Below are 20383 nucleotides of genomic sequence, written 5' to 3'. Positions count from 1 at the left end.
TGCTCTCTGCTGGTGGAAAAGCAAGTTTTAGTTAAGTTCCCTTTATACAAGCATGTATTATTGTATAAACAATACACTGATGACCTTTTATTTTTCATCTGGGATGGTGAAGAAAAATGTTTTAATGAATGTTTCAAATAAATTAATTACAATATTCCTTGGCCATGCTTCTCTCTGAATAATGTAGGAGCCAAGATTACTTTTCTAGATGTTGAGGTTGAAATGAATACATTAAAACAGATATTTGAAAATAAGATATTTTGGAAGAGTACTTTCAGGAATAATCATGTACATTTTTCAAGTAATCATCCCAAAAATTTGAACTTGCATATCTTTCATGATCAAATTATTAGGGCCAGCAGGATTGCAAGCAAAGATATGGATTCTTTTAGAAGAAGTAAAATATATTACTGAATTGTTTATGGAAAGACATTACACAAAGGAAGAGTTAAATAAGATCAGTTTAAAGGTTATTGAGGAAAGATATGCTAAATTCCCACATATTATTAAAGAAGAACTTAAGACAGAAATTAATGTTTCTAACTTTTCTGATTTTGAGAAGACCGTTGTATTTTCAGTAGTTATGTCCATTGACAGCCAATAAATTAAGAATATATATATATACAAAAAATAAGCTGCAAATTATTAGAGGTAATGCTGAATTATGTAAAATTCTTAGTAAATTTTCACAATTACTTATAAGAAGAGTAATAATATTTAAAAAATTGGAGAAATATGTTCCTAGGAATATTTATTATGGTGGTAAAGTAGGTACTTTTAATTGTAAAAGGTGCAAGCAGTGCAGGTATATAAGCAAAATGAATAGTATTGAATTTCCATACTTGAATTTTGTTTTAAAAAGTCAAGTTGGCTATACATGTAAAAGTATGAATGTTGTTTATCCGACTGTAGTTCTTACCCACATTATTATGTTGGCAAAACTATTAGGCAACTCAGATATAGAATTAGAGAACACATCATGGTTATAACAATTAGGGATGGAAACAATGTTTTGTTTAAACACAGTCTTAAACATCACACATTTAGAAAATTGCATTTCACAGTACTAGTGCAAATAGTCAGCACAGATTCATTGGTGGGTATAATGCTGCATTGTAAGCCAGAGAGTTGAATTGGCAAAGTCGTCTTAGTTCTGACTATCTCCCTGGCTTGTATATGTCTATTAACATTAAATGTCTTAAAAAATAGAATAATGTGAAAAAGATGTGTATTTATTTAAGTATTTATGACTATATGTGTATGAATGATTATTATATTTGAAGTTGTACATAAGCATTTTGTGTGAATAATCAGCATTTAATATGTTAAATATTTTATGATTAAGTGAATTAAGTATTATCACATGTGATTTATTTGGTGTGTAGCTATTGGGTATTGTGGATACTTTTGGTGCCTAAAAATAAACTTAAAGAAAAAATGAATGGTTAAGTAAACATTTTCTGATGTAGTTCTGTTGAAATACAAATAAAGGAATGAAAATGCTAATTTAGAGTTCAGTTCTGTTTGTCTGCTTACAGTCTCCATATTTTAGAACTGTATTCAAACACTGCTTTTTACTTTTAGGTGCCGAATATTGCTTTTTACAAGGTAAATCATTTATTTATTTATTTATTTCACTACTTCAAATGACTTCTAGTTACCTTTTTTAAAATGTTAGAGTTTGATTCCTTTAGCTATATATGAAATTAAAGCCTCTTATTTTCTTTTAAATTTTAAAAGGTTAAACTATACATTTCATTAAAAGTTAACAATTATTATGATGAAACTTATGTTAGGTGGCACACTGTCTGATATCTTGGCATAGTTGGTTAAATATAATACAAGCTGCATCAAATGACACTAAAAGGCATGTTACGTTACATTCTAGGTTCTTAAAATGGTCCAGTAGTGTCCTACTGATAGTATACTTGACATGCAATAGCACCCAGGAAAGACATGCTATGTTATAAACAAAGTATAAAAAATATAGCTTTCTGTATATGTAAAAGTTATTATTTGAATGATATCAGATAATTAGAGTAACATTCATACTTTTACAAGTTAAACCTGGATCACACATAACTGTCATTCTTTTAATGCAAGTTATTATGCTACATCTCTTTTAAAAATTGACAGTCTGATTTTTATTACATATGTCATGCAAATAGTGCTTACTGAATCATTAAATGTTATTTCTTTAAATACAATAGCTTCTAGTGGTTAAAACACTTTGAATTTTTTTAGTGGTTTGGAGGGGTTTGAGGGATTGATGTGTAATGTAGAGGTGACTTGGAGTTACATGGAAACATTATCTGCTTTATATTAAACATCTCATACAAATAGTGCTTACTGAATCATTAAATGTCATTTATTTAAATACAATGACTTTTTAGTAGTTAACATACCTTGAAATGTATTTTGTTTGTTTTTTAATGGTTTGGAAGGGTTTGAGGGATTGATGTATAATGTAGAGATGGCATGGATTCACTTGTGAACATTTTTGTGCAAATTGTAGCTGATAAACTGTTCATTGACAAGCCCTTGTTATGAGGACCAGCTTGAAGCAGCTTAATTACAGTCATGAGCACTTTTGTGATCCTGCGGAAGTTCTGAAAATTGTAAGAAGTGCCCAGGTTACTTCTTCACATCTAAAAGTAAATACTCATAATATTTTTAATCATATGCAAAGATGTCAGTGAATACAAGTTAGATAATAAGCAAAAGAGAGTGAATTGCATTCTAAACCACTATCAGTAATTAAATAGTTCTGAATACTTGCAGTAAACCAAAAGGATAGTCTATATAGCCTATAGAAAGACATTTCTGATAAAACACTTATGATTGTGTTTCTCTGTTATTATCTATTTTTAATGATAAAACTTAATACATTAGAACCAGTTATTATGGAATGTTTAAATCTTAAAGGGAAGATTTTTCAGATGTTTGTTCAGATATTATTGGACATAACATTTAAGGAAAAAATAGGACTGTTTCTAACAGTAGCACTAGATTAAAAATTACCAAATATATAAGGGTAAATATAAATGCTCTATTATATGATATTCTACATTAGGATTATTGCCAAAATATAAAACCCTAGGAATATACTAATAATATAAGATATAGTATACAAACAGAAATAGAAAGTGATCAGAATACATAAATATGTATATAGTTAAAGAATATAAATATGTCTCCAAGGGTGGAAGGTTGGCATAGTTGTTCAGGTGCTCACCTTACAGGCACAATGTGCAGTGTTTAATTCTTCCATAGGATAATTGGCTGGGCTTGGAATGACCAACAAGAGCAGTTAGCCTGGTACTGATTTATGAACTTATGATCCTATGAATAACATTGCACATGTAAATAAAACAGAAAAAATATAACATCATCTGACCTATAAATTAATGAATATGAAAATAACAACTGACTTCCTCCCAGTAGTAGACCAGGGAGATAATGTGAGGTACAGGGAAGGATGATTGTAGAGATATTCAGTCTGGTCAACATATAATAAAGATTCTTAACACTTGTTTAACTTTTCTTACTCATTGTAACTCACTGACAGGCTTTTTTAAGATGATGCATACTAAAAATATGAGACATTAATATGAATCAGAAGCATGAGCTAAGTTTTGTTAGTCTAATGGGGAGTATGAGAGGTAGTTTGTCTTTTTTAACAAACTACAAATACATTATTTCATGGTAGAATACTTTAGGTTATACAATTAGATAATATTTTATTTGTTTCAAAAGTTATGTCCATAGCTGAAGAATTCATATTGTTATATATAAAGTATATAATAAATCGTGTACATAAATGTGATTTCATTATACCAGTGTTTTTCTCTCTCTTACATAAATGCCTGATTTAAAATATGTCTATTAATATTAATGGATTGAATAATCCAGTAAGGAGGGGGAGTCTGTTCAAATACTTGCAATTACAAAAAGCTCAAATAGTATTTCTACAGGAAACACATTCACATAATAAAGATGCAAATAAACTTTTATTAAAGAATTAATTGATTTTAGCAGGTTCTGGTTTTCAAGCTAAAGAAGAGGCTCCCTTATTTTATGGAACAACTCACCAGTAATGCTTAAAGTAAATGATACCTATGTTGTTATAACTGAGTGGAGAGGCACAGTATATATGATGGTGAACTCTAATTGGATTACAAGATGGAAAAAAAATACTTAGACACTATAGCTTATTACACAAATGGTGAATTCTTAATGACTGGTGATTTTAATTGTATTTTATCAGACAAAGGTTCCACTCCAGATAGAAAGCTGAGAATCACATCTTCAGCCAAACACAACATATTTTGTAAATCTAATAAACTTAAAGGATGTTTATGAGCTAAGAAAAATAAACTCACTTTAATTTATCCATTATTCATATAGATATGGAACACAAACAAATATCGAAAAAAAATGTCTCAAACAATCTAATACATACCAGATAAGTTTCAATAGTTTCATGCTCATTACTGGACCCCAATGCTATAATATTTAATATTATTTTAAAAACTGACAGTCTAATACATCACAGGAGATTACCAGCATACATTATTAAAATAAAAGGATTCAAGGTTTGGTATGTTAAAGAGATTAAACATTTCCTAGAAATAAGCATGAATGGTGAAGTAACTGACATTGTCTTTTAGGATTCACTAAAGACTTACTAAAATAGACATGTTACATGCTGGTATATAAGTAAAACAAGACAATGGGACAAAGAATCAAATAAACTACAAGCCAGAATAGACACGCTAAAGTTAAATCTGAAACAAAATCACATTTCAGTCAGTCTGAACTTAAAAATGTAAATAAAAATATGTTGAAATTCTAAATCATAAAGTTTCAATAAACCTGGAAAAACTTAAACTTCATGCATATTCAGTAAACCCTTTAAGCTTGCATACAATTGCTCTCAGATCAAAGAAAATTAATAAACAAAATCATATCAAAGTAATTATAACCCATATAAATAATAAAAAAAGAAAGAAGAACAGATATTAAACAGATGTTAAATGTATTATTCAAGGCTTTAAAATATTTTATGAAAATATAAATAATACAAAAACAAGAAACAAGAGCAACCGCAAAGAAGAAACCAGTAAAATTCAAAAGCACTTGTGAAGCTGTGGGTCAAATGCAAAACAAGCAATTTATTTTGCTGGTCTTTTAATAAATTGTTTGTTTTCTACTGGACACACTGCTTCACAAGTGATTTTAAATATACAAATAATAATACAAATTATCTAGATAATGACGATATGGTTAAAACTTTTCCAAGAGAAAATATAAATAATAAAATAACAAGTGAACTAATAAAAAAATGAAAGACCATTCACTTTAACAGAAAATATCAAATAAAAAATTAAAAAATAATAAGGCAATGGGCTTTGATGGTATTTTACTACAACTATATTAAATACTACTGGATGACGCAGTTAAAATATTAGATAAAATCTATAGGGAAATATAAACAACTGCTGAAGTCCCCCCCACCATCATGGAGATATTCTCTTATATCACCTATTTTAAAACAAGATAAGCATCCTACAAAGTACTCATCATATAGACCCATTTCATTTTAAATGTGGACTATAAGATGTTCATGCCCATTTTAACTAGCAAAATTAATCTGCTTATACCTAAATTAATTAACAATGATCAAATTGGGTTTATTTTAAACAGACGTACAGGATAATACAGTAAGAATGTGTGTATTAACAGACTATGCAAATAAAAAGTAAAAAAACAACAACTTTCGATCATTAGTCTCAATTTAGATTTCACTTTTGACTCAGTTAATTGGTTGTACCTGTTGAAAACACAAAGTGTATAATTTCTCACCTGAGCTAATTGCATTAATGTCTAAGTTATACAATATCTCTTGTGCTTATATTAAAACACTTTATTTTCTTTCTAATTCAATTAAATCACAAAACAAAGCTGTCCATTATCACTTTTACTTTTTGCCTTAGCCATAAAACCCTTTGCTAATAGTATTAGATCCAATAAAGAACATAAATGGTATCAAAACAACAGAATATTTTAAACTAGCTGGCCATTATCACCTTTATTTTTTGCCTTAGCTATAAAACCCTTTGCTAATAGTATTATATCCAATAAAGAACATCAATGATATCAAAATAACAGAATATTTTAAACTAAAGATTCAGCTCTTTCCTGATATTTAATAACAATAGGAAATATAGATAATTCATTAGAACATACAATTAGTTTTATGAGTCACTTTGGGGAAATCTCAAACTTAAGATTTAATCATAATAAAACAAGTACATTGTTAATTAATAAAAAAATAAAAAAAAATCATACAGAAATATTCTAACTTCAATTGGAATAGCAATCAAATGAAATACCTTGGTATAACTGTTATGTCTAACAGTAAAGAAATGAAACACACTTTTAACAGCTTCTTGATAAAATGTTAAGCTTAAATACAAATTTGAACAAATTCATCTTTGTCATGGAAGAACAATTAATATTTATTAAGATGGTAATTCTCCCTAAAATATTGTTTGTCTTACAATATTTAGTACAATCTCCATCAAAAAATGATCTTCGATAATACTCTACTTAAACTTTTTGGCATCCTAATAAACCAATAATTTCCTTTGTTTGGCACAGAAGAGGTTGGAATAATGGTAGAATAGGATTCTCTGATATTCAATTGTACTTTACTTCAACAATTGTAAAAGTTATAGCACTGTAGATACATTTATCTTATGATTCAAAATAGAAACAAATACATCAAGAAATATTATTAGTAAATAATAAATGCATCACAACCAGTCATAAACAAATATTCATAGGTTCATAGGTGTTGACTAAGCCCTGGAGTCTTTACCAGCCTAGCCCATAGAATTACCCTGGCATTGTGCCACCTGACCTTAGTTCCCAGTACCTCTGTTGAGTAGAGCCACTGGAGTGATACCCAGGGTGAATTTTCTATTTCCTATCCACTCATCAAAATTTCTCATGAAGAGGGCCAATGAGGTGCTCTGTTTGACATGTATGGGACATCTATTTCATAGCATGGGTGGTCTCTGGGTTATGAACCTGTCCCTCCAGCATGTTCTGTTGATGGTGATAATGAGGTTGAGGTCTCTGGAGTGTGAGGTGCAGAGGGATTGGGATTTCTTTAGATGTAGCATTTCTAACAGAGCTGGGTCAGACATGACTTTGTAAGTCAAGCAGAGATCACCTCTAAGTAGGTGATATGAGACAGAGAATAGCTGGAGTTTTTGAGTCTGTCCATATAGGACAAGTGTTTCAGGCCTAGGATCCTCTTTGTGAGGTACTTTTGTGGCCTCTCCAGTTGTTGCTGATGTCTAGTGAGGTACATGCCAAATAGGGCTTTGTACTCAATGATCGGCCTAATGAGGGAAGAGTAGAGGGAGACAATGACCTCTTTCTTCCTGGATGCAAAACCCTTAGTAATACGATGTGCCACATAGAAGTATTTCATAAGTTAGATTTAATATATTTGGACAATTTCTTTTGGAACTACTATTCTGTTATTTTGATACCACTGATGTTCTTTATTGGATCTAATACTATTAGCAAAGGGTTTAATAGCTAAGGCGAAAAGTAAAGGTGATAATGGACAGCTTTGTTTTTCAACTTAGTGGAATTAGAAAGAAAAGAACCAGTGGCAATGTGGTGGTCAAAAGAGAGGTTGCTGTCTACATGTGTTCCTAGATCTCTTATAACACCTTCTGTGTTCAGTGAACTATCATTGATGTGGTAATTCATAGGAGCTGGGTTTTACCCAAAGGGAATGATGACACATTTTTTACATTGAGCTTAAGCCAATGGCTCTGACACCAGTCGTTGGTCTCAGTAAGGCCTTTCTGTAGGATGTCAACATCACTTGGTGAGTTAATAATGGCTCCCAAATTGCATTGTTCACTAATTGTTTTATCTGGTTATTAAACATTTTTTGTGCAAACGTAATTACACCTTCCTCTCAACTTCCCTATTTAAATAGCATAATTTCCTCTTTCCAAAAGTTCACATATTCACACTGTTGTATTAAAGACTTAATATTATTAATTTTTGAGGAGTATTCCCAACAGAAATGGTCTAAATATGTGAAATCTAACTTAAGAAAACAAGAAAATAATATTACAATTTACAGAAAAAAAAACTACATCTTCACTATATTGGAAAATTTTCACTTGGAAATTCTTACACGTTGCTTTTGCTATGCCTAACAAAATTACAATTATGCATAAATAAAATAGAATTAAATGCTGGAGATGTGATTCTGTAAAAATAGTTAAATGGATGCATATGGTACATGAATGTGAAGTCATCTCCCCTTTTGGAAAGAAAATAATAACTTCATTCAAGCTCTATGGTCAGATAGGTGTAATATCACTAAATTTTTAGTTTTATTTAATGCTCTGATTCCTAAGATAATTCCAAAAACCCAAGTGCCTCTTCTTTGGTCTATTCTTGCTATAGCCAGAAAAGTAATTACTAAAAATTGGAAAAATAAAGTTTGCCCCTCTCGTGTTGAATTTATTAGTATGGCAAACATTGTTGCAGTAGTGAATTATATACTATAAAGCTGAGAACTTGTAATAGTTCTTAAATCTTGGCTTAAACTTAAAGACGTGTTTGAAAAATATTAATTGCTGTCGATATGTATAACTTTGATATATTCATCAGCTGTGGATCCATGTAACTAGTTATTTGCTTGTTTTATAATTGATTTATTTATTGTTTTACAACCAAATAAAAAATTAAAAAAAGGAAAATTAAATCTCAAGATCCTGCTGAGTTTCCTGCTCATTTTTGAAATGTCTTTGTGTTATTGCTGTCATATTTTTACAGAGATGAACACATACTATTCATATTTTAAAGTGTGAAAATGAGAGTGGTGATGAAGAATCTAATAGAATTCCTATGGGCCAGAAGATACCGTTGTCTTTTCATTCACATCTCTGGATGCAAAATTATCATATTTATCCTCTGCCAATGATCATTTAGTTGTGCTGCTGCTGTTATCCTCCACTTCAACCCCAGACAGCTGCTAGAACTGGTCTCCTATTTTCTCCCTGAGGCATGTTCTGGCCCTTCCTCTGCCTCCTTAAAGGTGTTGGCAGTGGATATGCCTGTGTTTTCACACCATGCCTTGCAGCTGGTAAATATGAAGGAGTGCACCTTTTCAGCAGAACTTTCAGGCTTGGCAGTGCCAGGTAAACACCTAGCTAGACTATGTCAAAGTTGGAATACCCTACATCCAGTGCAAGTAGACAAGCCTAAAATGGTTTACTGGAATTCACAAAACTGGGTTTGGGGAAATAAATGGACTCTCCTGCTAACACAGCTCCTCAGCAAATTGCAGACATTCTTTAGTTTTCAAATGGGGTAGGGGATTCTCTAATGCTCTTGATGGTTGTCTTCTGTTCTGTATTGAGTTTGAGCATACTTTAGGTAAGTCCCCATTTTGCAAAGGACTTCTGGAATACCAAAGAGAATTTTAATCTCTCCATTAACTTAGCAGATGTCTTTTTGATCCATGCAGTATGACCAGTGCTGGCATTACGGACAAGAATAAGTGCTCATTCTTCTAAAAATGCTGGTATATCTTCCTCACATCCACACATAGAGGCAACACTACTCTTATGACAGACTGAAGCACTTTCTGATACACAACAATTTTCACCTCCCTCTAGTCTTTATGTGCCATCTTGATTCTCTAAAACAAAAACAAGCATTTAGCATAACAGCATATATGATGAGTAATGTTTGTATGCCAAAAGTATTAAATATGAATGCAGAAGCAGTAATAAACAGTATTTAACTGACCACAACACCTATAGAACATAGCTTTCACACTTATGTGCAGCAAGTCACAACACAACTTTGAGCAGCATATACCACCTACCACTGTAGCTGTCAGAGATCATGGCGTACACTCATAAATACATATGCATAGACATAGCACATCTGGCTCTGAAAAGTATGGTACAACATGTCTAACTGTAACAAGTGCAAACACTCCTATGATTGGTTGCTGCTGGAATGCAGCATATTTCTTTGATGGCAGTAAAATAAAGCATTCTGCAAGTCAACATGGCAACTGCAATCCTTTTTACACAAATTACATCTGACACTGTAATTCTTACTAAATCCTCATACGGTTCCCTTGCTGTACTGGAAAAGTGAATAGGGATACTAATTTAGTGCAGACGATTAAGGCATAATCCAATAATTAGCTTCATATTATAATGCCTGGTTTGTTTCCATCAGTTTGCTTGCTGTATCATTCTGAGACAGCCACTTAACTAGACAATATTCCCAGGCCTCTAATTATTTGGACAACCTAGTTAACAAAACATAAAAAAAATTGCTGTCTCTGTATTCATTTTGGAAGGCTGACTCTCATCAATTTATTTTTTATTCAGCAGTACTACAATCACACAAACTCAGTTCTGTGCTGCACATCTAAATGGCTCTTAATTTCCTCCTCAGCTCATGTGTTCTGAATGCATGGATGTACCTAGATGAAGACAGATAACATCCATCAGCAGTGCTATCCCTCATTAATGGATTTTCATTGCTGAAGTAGTCAGTTGTGTGATTGTTTTCTTTGTTTTTACCTTACAAAGAGATTATAATTATGAAAATCAATGAAAATGCAGTGACAGTAGTGATGCCTAAAACTGTCTTTATTCCACATACACTGGTTGTCTTGTGCTTTTTCCATGCCACTGTCTTCATTTCGGTTTTCTAACCCTACCTTATTTTTATGCAGTTTCCTATTTTCTTCTAGAAGCATAGCTGACTCAACCAGCATCCTCTGATGGTATCATGAAACCAGCACCCCACCCCTCAAATCTTTAAGGGAAGAGAAAAAAAAGTCCATTCCTTTTACTGGCATGCCCTCCCTTCCTCCTGCTCCAGTCATTCAGGTCCTATTTCTGTGTCCTATCCCTGACCCTCCTTATGCATTTTTATGAAAAAAAAAGAGAGAGATTTCTTCTTTTAAATTGCAGCTAACTGCTTGTTACAAATGTAGCAACAGTTACAAGAGTTTATAGCATGGAGCACAGCTCTCATGTTTTAGTTAAAAAAATACATTTTCTTTCTTTTTTTTTCTACTTATAAACTGTAGCAAACTGCTTACTGCAGTGTACAAAGGGTATAAAACTTAAGATGGGAGGTATTTCCTGCAGAAATGCTTCACATTCACATGACTGGTCTTTAGCCACTGTAGTTTTCACACATGGCTAATAACCACTTTGCATCATTCATCTGACATGAGACTTGCATCAAATGCTATTCCTATGATATAACATTGGGGTGTTCCTATGTGATTTGCTTCTTGGGTATCATCCAGAATCGTATATTAACATGGAATGTTGAGATGTGCACAATGTGTGTTGTAAAATGACAAACGGTTACAGCTAGTTTGCCATATTTAGGCATATCCTATGCTGAAATGTGGTTCCTCTATCTTCAGCATTACAAAATATTAGTAGAGCAACAAGTGCAATACTGATATATATGCCATAGGTATAGTGTATACAGATATATGCTACTATATATATATATATATATATATATATATATATATATATATATATATATATTTATACCTATGCACCTATATTATCATATAGTGCAACTATTTTCTTAGGAGTAAAATGCCATATGAATATTTGGAGGATGCTAAGGTACGTTTTAGTTTTATCAGAATAAAAGGAAAATGGAGTCAGCTAGGTACATGTTGGACTTCAAGCACTACCACTATAGTTGTAGTTTTGCCAGCTGAAGCACAGAAACAATTTACATTAAATCTTCTAGAAGGCAGATGGGGTCACCCAATATCAAAAATTAGGACTTTATAGCAATAAGATGGAGGTCACAAGTAGGCAAACTTTGTTGAAGGAAAATGTATTTCTTTTTTCACCCTTTACATTTTTTGTTAAAATATGCTAGGAAGAAAAAAGGATACAAAATAAGTAGTGACTTAAGTGAATTCTGAAACATGCAAGTATTTGTTTAAAGCAGATGCATGGTTATTATTAAGCTGACCCTATTACACTGCAACTCTTTGTACTCTAGCTTGGAAATGTCACTTTAATCAGTGCTTCTGAGAAAATGTGTACAGCATTGTGAGACTTCTGAGCTATTTCACTCAGTGCTTTGATTCAGCAGTATCAGAATGATGCTTCAGTGTATGGAAAGTGCTATTAAAATGATTAAATTCACCCAAAGATCCACAACCCATGGCTGTGCTTTTGGAAAGTTTCAGAAAATTAATTCAAACTTAAAAAAAGAAAAACAGAGAAAAATGAGCAACTTTTTATTTCTATAAGCAATGGTTAGAACTTGCATAAACAAGCTAGGCTCTTAGATGGCTTGCTAAGTATTTTCATTCAAGTAATCTGTGTAGTAAGGGGAAAGCAATAGCATTTAATGAAAATAAAAGCATTCAAATGGGATGGAATGGAGATTTTAGCAAATTATGATGCGAGTAATACAGATGATTAAATTACTGAAAATGTTGAATGACAACAGGCAATTAAATGAGTGGCTAAAACATCAAGAGTTCTTAAGGCACATAATTAAATGGATGAGGAGAAAAGGAAATATAATAACACCAGAGGGCAAGACTTAAAAGTAATGAAAGCAGACATCTTTAACAGAAATGCAAAGGCAACTTCAAAGAAGAAAACAAAATTAATATGCTCATTAAGTACACATATGTTTTCCATGGTACCAGTAGAAATTACACATTAGAACAAAAATAAATATAGAAAATTTTGCCGTTGTTCTAACTTTATTCATCAATTCATACTTCTGTATTGCCAAAACTTGTGATATTTAGTAATGGATCTTAATAGAATGACCATACTGCCGAGCCAATAAAACTCTTAAAATATGTCGATGCCTATAAAATAAGGAAAGCCATTTTAACAAACATAGGGAGTCTGAATGAAATTAAGATGGTAGTAACATCTACAGCAACTTAGCTATGTGCATCACATGTGCTATTTTTCTATTTATACAATAATGCAAAATTAAAAACAATGTGGTGCTGATGTAACATTAGTAGTTTATCAGCAAAAATCATTCTTGAACAGTAAATGACTAATTCTAAGGAACCTGACATGCATACATGAGTTATCTACCCAAATGCCCAAAAAATTCCATATGTTCAGCTATCTCAGCCAACAATCCAGTACAACTGCATGACTCAAAACTATCAGGTAACTCATATGACCAGGTGTTGAGGGTTTCTTTCTTTGATTTATGCATTATTACAGTGCATTCATCTGTCTTCCTTTACAGTGAATACAAACCAGATCCTTATTCACACAGAATTCCTTGAACTGCAGAAATCAGCCACATCTTGAAGTTCTAAATCCTTCCTCTCCCAGTCAGTTTTAACCTCTCCCAGTCAGTTTCAAGCAGTATAAATATATTTTTTTAATATTTTGGCTGCAGAAAAAAAGAATGTTAAATCAACAGATGCAGAATTTTGAAGCTATCAGTCTGCATTTGCTAATTCAACTTGGTATCCATGAAGGATAATGCACAGAACCACTACTACCTTTATTACCTTATCGACTTATAGAGTTGATAGAACATATAATGCAATCAAGCCAGGTAAAGAAATAAAGTCCATAAGGAAAGCTTGTAGGAAATATAGAAGTCCATGGAATTATCAATAGAAAGAAGGATTACAGACAGAGGTGGGAGATAGATGAATGGTCCAGATTAAAAAGGAAGCTAAAGGAGCAGTCACAATGGCAACTAAATAAATAAATAAATAAATACATAAATAAATGCATCAAAAAAGCTACCAGCTTTAGTAAAGTGATTTAGCAGTGAGCATAAGACGCACTATCAGGTTGCAAGGCATGACAGAAAGTTAAAGATGATTGAGGGCATATGACGTTTATAAGAGACACCAGCAAGAATCTTCTGAGGAGTCCATAAAATATGAGCAGGTAGAAAAAATCTTCTGAAGAAAACTGCACTGAAACTGTACTGCCCCCTGCACAGCATACAATAAAAAGAAGAGGAACCCATCAAAGAAGAAGTGCAGGGTATGCTGAGGGGAAAGAAGTGAAGGAAAGTGGCAGGCTCAGATGAGGTGTGAGCAAATATGGTCAGGATTCTGAGTTCCATAGGGGAGAAATTTGGCAGTTGGTATACACGGATAAGTCTGTAAGCTGTATTTCCTATACTACAGGGTTTGATTCACTCAGAACTCACTTACCTATGTGATCTTCAACAAGTCACTTAACTAGATTGAGCTTCTGGACTTCTGGGAATTTTGACTAGGCTCCTCATTTGTCCCCTGGACTACAAGGCTTGTAACTACCTATGAAACCTACAAATATGTACTTTACTCATGAGGGTACTCATCTAAGTATGGCGGGGGGGGGTAGAGAGGGAGATGGCCTGGATGACTGGAAAATAAGCATGTTAGTGCCAGTGTACAAACTCAATGGGGATGTTCATCACTACTGCATGTATCAAACTGCTGTCAAACTGCATGAAAATACCTGAAAAATGACCGATAAATGAATATGCAGGGAGGTGGGAAGTAAGACTGCAGATGAGCAGTTCAGATTAAATTCTGGATGTAATGTGACAAACTCAATATCTTCAGTGACAGAGTCACTGAAAAAGAAGTTGAAGATGAAAAAGGAGTCCAACTGGTCTTTTCTAGACCTGGATAAAACATTTGACAAGGTCCCAAGAAGGATGATTTGAGCAGTCTAGTAATGGGTCAAAATCATTAAAATAATGGTATCATTAATGCAGCCTATGTGCAATGACTCAGTGACTAAAGTTCAGTGTTTAGACTCACAGAGCGGGTCCTAGTGGAACTGGGATGTGCAGCAGGGTTCAGTTCTGAGCCCACTGGTGTTTATACTGGTGATGGATTACATCAGCAAATAGGTCAATGGAGACAGATCAACAAAGTTGCTGTATACAGATGATGTGGCACTACAAGCAGACTTAGAAAAAAAACTTCAACAAATGGTAAGGGAATGCAATGCAAAACTGAAGGTTCATTGGATGAAAATGAGCACAGACAATGCAGTATCATTGCAGAAAATGTGGGAATTAGAAAAAGCTGAAAAGTGAGATAGAAGGAAAAATAAATGGAGCAGGTTATCAGTTACCAGTGTTTGGGAGGTGTGGTACAGAGAAGGAAGTCTAAATGAGGAGGCCATTACAAGAATGAGACGTGCTATAGCCATCTAGCATAAAACATCAGAGATTGTGCATGACAGAACAATGCCAACAAAGCTGAAAAGTAAGGTGTATGAAACAACAGTGCAACCAGTGTTTCAGTAAGGCATAGAAACCTGGCAGTGAAAACAGAGGAGGTAAGGAAGCTTGAGGTGATGTAGATGAAGTGTTTGAAATGGGTAGTAAGATGGACACTGTGGGAACAATGAAGACATGCAAATATTAGGGGAGAAGGCAAAGTATCCCCAATTTTAGAGAAGGTTAAGGAAAAGAGACTATGGTGGGTCAGGTATATATGCCAGAAAGAAGAAGTTGATTTGGTAATGCAGATTTGTGCAAGACAGGAAGGCAAGAGGCAATGATATTCATCCAAGAGACTGACAGACTGTGCGATAGAAGACATGTGGCAGTCAGTCATGACTGTAAAAGAACTTTGGAGAGTAGTTATGAAATAAGAGAATGGTGGTAGATGATGTGATACCACCACCCCATTTAAAATGGGAAAAGGTTGGTTGATGATGATGATGATGATGGTGATGATAATGGATCTATGTTTATAGATATTTCCAATCTCTTTAACTGTATGTCAAATGCCAAACTAATACAAAAACTTCCCCACTTTGGAATAACTAGCAACAGTTTCCTATCCTTTCTCAATTACTTATAAGATTGAACTTACCATTTAGTCTTTAACATTCTCTTCCATTTCACCCATACCCCTATCAATATGTATCCTTTAAGGACTAGTAATAGGTCTTACTTTGTATTTCTCTTTTCATCATTAATATATGCAGCATATTTTATGACAATAACTGACTCATCTATACAGACAACACTGCCTTCTGGATGTCTGACAATTATATAAACATATCATAGGAACTCTCAATAAATATTTCCCAGGATTCATGAAGCTTGTGCCAGGCGCAAGCGTAGCATAGGTGGTATAATGCCAAATATGGCCGCTGAGCGATTCAGGTATGATCCAATTCCGCGCGCACTACCAACATATGCCAGATCTGCGCAGCTCTCAGCTCATGTATGCTAATCACCCCATGTGCAGTAGTGCAGCATGCAAATGAAGGTACATAGTGATTCAAGAAATGGTGCAGGCGTAGCGTAAGCATACAGAAATGTAAACCAAAAAAAAAGGTTTACATTTTTCCAAACAGAACATCGGAGCCATGAAAGCGGACCAGACTTACGTATTACAAAGGTAACATATGCCAATGGCTAAATATACAGCCAATGGCATAAAAACACATGCACGACACATAAAAAATAACATTTAATGTCATAGCCACACTAACGCAAAGTACAACCGCAGGGCATGTGTGCGCAAACGGGAACACAAGGAAAATATATACAGATGTCATAAAATTGCAGTGTAACACAAATCATGATTTTGCCATTATAGTCAATGGTATGCATGCTACACCACAACCAAGGTGCAAGGGTTGCTAAGGGTCTGTGACAGTGGTCGACGCTCAATGCCATGCAAATGAGGCAAGTAATACTGAATCGCAAACGTCCCGCCGGCCTAAGGATGTACCATACGGTGCAGTGGTACAACACCAAGGAGTGGCCTGGAGGTATACATGACATCAGCAGTGGGGTGTGCCACCATAGCTGTAAGCACATTGGAGCATTGCTAATTCGGGTTGCCCATTGCTAAGCAAAGCCGCAGGATAGGGGTGTGTATGTAGCCATAGCTTTGCTTAGTTGAGAGCACATATGGTGACCAAAAGTGCATGTGCATGTGGATGACAACGTACTCAAAACCCAGTAAATGGCTGCACGTGATGCATACCACAGCTGAAACAGGAAGGTTATGGGAAGACAATAAGGAAATGCTGCAGTAGGGTAATTGGAGTACAACTGAGTAATTAACACCTATTAACTCACAGTGGGCCATTGATGGTAGCTAACAAGGCTGCTAGTAGCAACCTGCAGAACAGGATAGGAGAGGTGCCAGATTGCAAAGAAAAGAGAACTGTCACTGCAGAGCAAAGCAAACCTGCAGTAGATTGGCTATAAAACACATTTTGAAACACAATCCTGTGTTTGGAAAGTACAAAACAAGAAAGCAGGCTGCTTGATGCATGCCTGACAATGGGAGGGGAATTGTTATGAAAAGTGAAGGCAAGGGCAAGAGATGATCCACGGCAGCTAAATGTAATTCAACACCAAAGGCACCACAATAGCAGTACCTGCGGTAAAACACATAAGTAAGATACCCTGCAGCTCTGATTGTACATACACACCCTATGACATCATCAGTTTCCATAGCACAATAGTATAAAGTGTGAAGGCACCTCACACACACTTGTGTATTCCCAAACACTGCACCATCGGTGTAAACAGATGGGGAACTTTTACAATGCACTTGTTATGATCTGCCATAGCTGTGATTCATCACCATGTGTTGGAGACTGAAGGTGGTGTAGAGGATGATGCTGACAACCACCTCAGTCCCCAGAGGAGGAGAAGAGTGTTCAGACCAAGGGTAACCTACCAGGGGCTAGATGATCTGGAGATAGTAGAGCATTACAGGGTGGACAGGGACATCATACAGCAAATTGTTGAGCTGTGCCGGCCACGCCTCAGAGCCAGAAACAACAGGGGGGAACCCATCCCAGTGGACATGAAGGTATGTGTAAGCTTGAGAATACTAGCCACAGATACCTTTCAAAGGCCAACTGGAGATATCATGGGGATCCCACAGGCATCAGCATGCAGGGTACTCCACCAGTTCCTGGATGGCATGTTACCACATGCCAATGAGCATATATACTTCCCCTGAACTCAGGAAGAGTTGGCCAGCAACATGCGCCTCTTCCACCATGTGGCAGACTACCTGGAGGTACTGGGTGCAATAGACTGCACGCACATACATATCAAGTCACCACCCAGTGAGCATAGTAGGCACTACATAAACTGTAAGGGATACCACTCCATCAGCTGCCAGGTCATGTGCAATGCCCAGGGCATTATCACGGATGTGTGTGCTGGCAGCCCTGGAAGCTACCATGACTGCCACATCTGGCATGCCTCACAGCTGTACCAGGTATTTGTCAGGGGGTCATCCCATATGGCCACCTTGTGGGGGATGCTGGCTATGCACTGGAGCCACGGATGATGACTCCCATCAGAAATGCACACACACCCATGCAATAACGCCATAACGAGGCACACGCACAAACCAGAATCATCATAGAGCGTGTGTTTGTGCTTGAAATCACAGTTCCGTTGCTTGGACATATCTGGTGGAGTCTTGCAGTACTCCCCAGGCATATGTGCCTACATCTTCATAGCATGTGCCATGCTACATAATATGATCCTGCGGAAACAGCTGCAGCAGGGACATAATGGTGAAGACCCTCACAGCCCACCACAATTGCCAAGGGCATCACAGGCACAGAGGGATTCAGACCACAAACACCCTGTACCAGCCCCAGTAGGCAGACGGAGGTGTGCCCAATATGCCCATGCCTTGGCAAAGAGGGAACGTATAGCACATACACTGACAGTGTAGGTCCCTACGGACTGACACACTTCTCCACCTGCACACAAAGTAAAATGGATGGCACACATGACCACCTGTAAATTGTCATGTATAGGTGGTCTACTGTGGCATCCTACATAGGCAGCCCTCAACTATTGCACACACAACAGCTATTGGTACAAGGTAAGTCAACACCTGAACAGTAAATTAAGCTAACAGCATGTGTTGATACTGTATGTATAGGTTCCTAGGTACATCGGTAGGTACATGCTGGATTGTCAGAGGCCATTCATCAGCCTAGCCAAAATGTGTCTGCTGTTGCCACCCCATTGATTAACTAACTGTCCCTCTGTGGAGCAGAGCCAATTGCGGGATCCATGGTCTATAACCACTGTTCCCCACCCACTCTGCAAGGATTCCCTGGTGTGTTAATGAGGGGCTCCATATAATGTAATCAGGGATGTAGTTCCAAAGCATGGGGATTACCCATGACAGGTATCTGTCACCCCAGCATTCTCCAGTTATGGTTGTGGCAAGGTGTAGCACATTACAGTGTGTGGCTCACTGTGACATGGATTCCCATAGCTGGAGCACATCCATTAAGCATCACTTGGACATACCATTAATAGGTATCATCCATATGTAAAATAACTGAGTTACACATTTGTTTGCAGTATGGAGGAACAGCCATATTACATTCCACATACTAAACACCATAACACTTGTACATATCCCAGATGACCCAGTGGTAAAGCCACTGACTGTCTCGTGCATGTTCCCGGTTCCACGACCTGCAAGGGCTGTTATGTAATTCCGATGTCCCGAATAATGGATGTTGGATGCAAGTCATTAGAGCATGTTTAAGCACATGTTAGCGGGTTTTTGTGCCGGCAAGTGCCGGTAAGCGTCGTTTAAACATGACTACATGGATATGCACAAAACAGGTCTAAGCTTTGCTGAATATCATGCAGATCACGGGCAAAGCTGGCCAGAACCACTGAAATCTGCGTTATTCACCCTTGTACTAATAGTGCCTGCTCTGAGAGGTAAAACGACCACTGCCAGGAGTAGAACACGCAACCATGTACACAATCACCTACCACTAAGCTACCTGAGATGTACCAATGGCAGGTGTGTATTGTGACAGGTTAAAATACAAAAGGGTGAGTTTGGGAAATAGTATACACCGCCATGTACCCAACGAAAAGTGTGTTCTCTCTCTCTCTCTCTCTCACTATACACACACATATATATATATATATATATATATATATATATATATATATATATATATATATATATATATATATAGGGTGATAGAGAGAGATATGTCGATATATACGGATATACATATATATGCAAATATATAGATAGGTTAACAACATGTACACAACCATGGAGGTACATATAAATAGGATACTACCAAATACCGAATGCTTTACATACCGACACACATAATCACGAGGCTTAAAGACCAAAAGATCACAGTACCGGAACACTAGAACCGTGAGTACTATTATCACGATGTTAAGGGACAATTAGTTAGTGCTTCTAGTGCTGCGGTCAAGGTAGGTACTGTGTTTAAGTGTGTTTCTGATTGCTGGAGTGTGTGTA

The sequence above is a fragment of the Protopterus annectens genome, chromosome 2.part2, assembly GCF_019279795.1.
Source record: "Protopterus annectens isolate FY-2018-M chromosome 2.part2, PAN1.0, whole genome shotgun sequence".
Lineage (NCBI taxonomy): Eukaryota > Metazoa > Chordata > Ceratodontiformes > Protopteridae > Protopterus > Protopterus annectens.
This window is presented reverse-complemented; position numbering follows the sequence as displayed.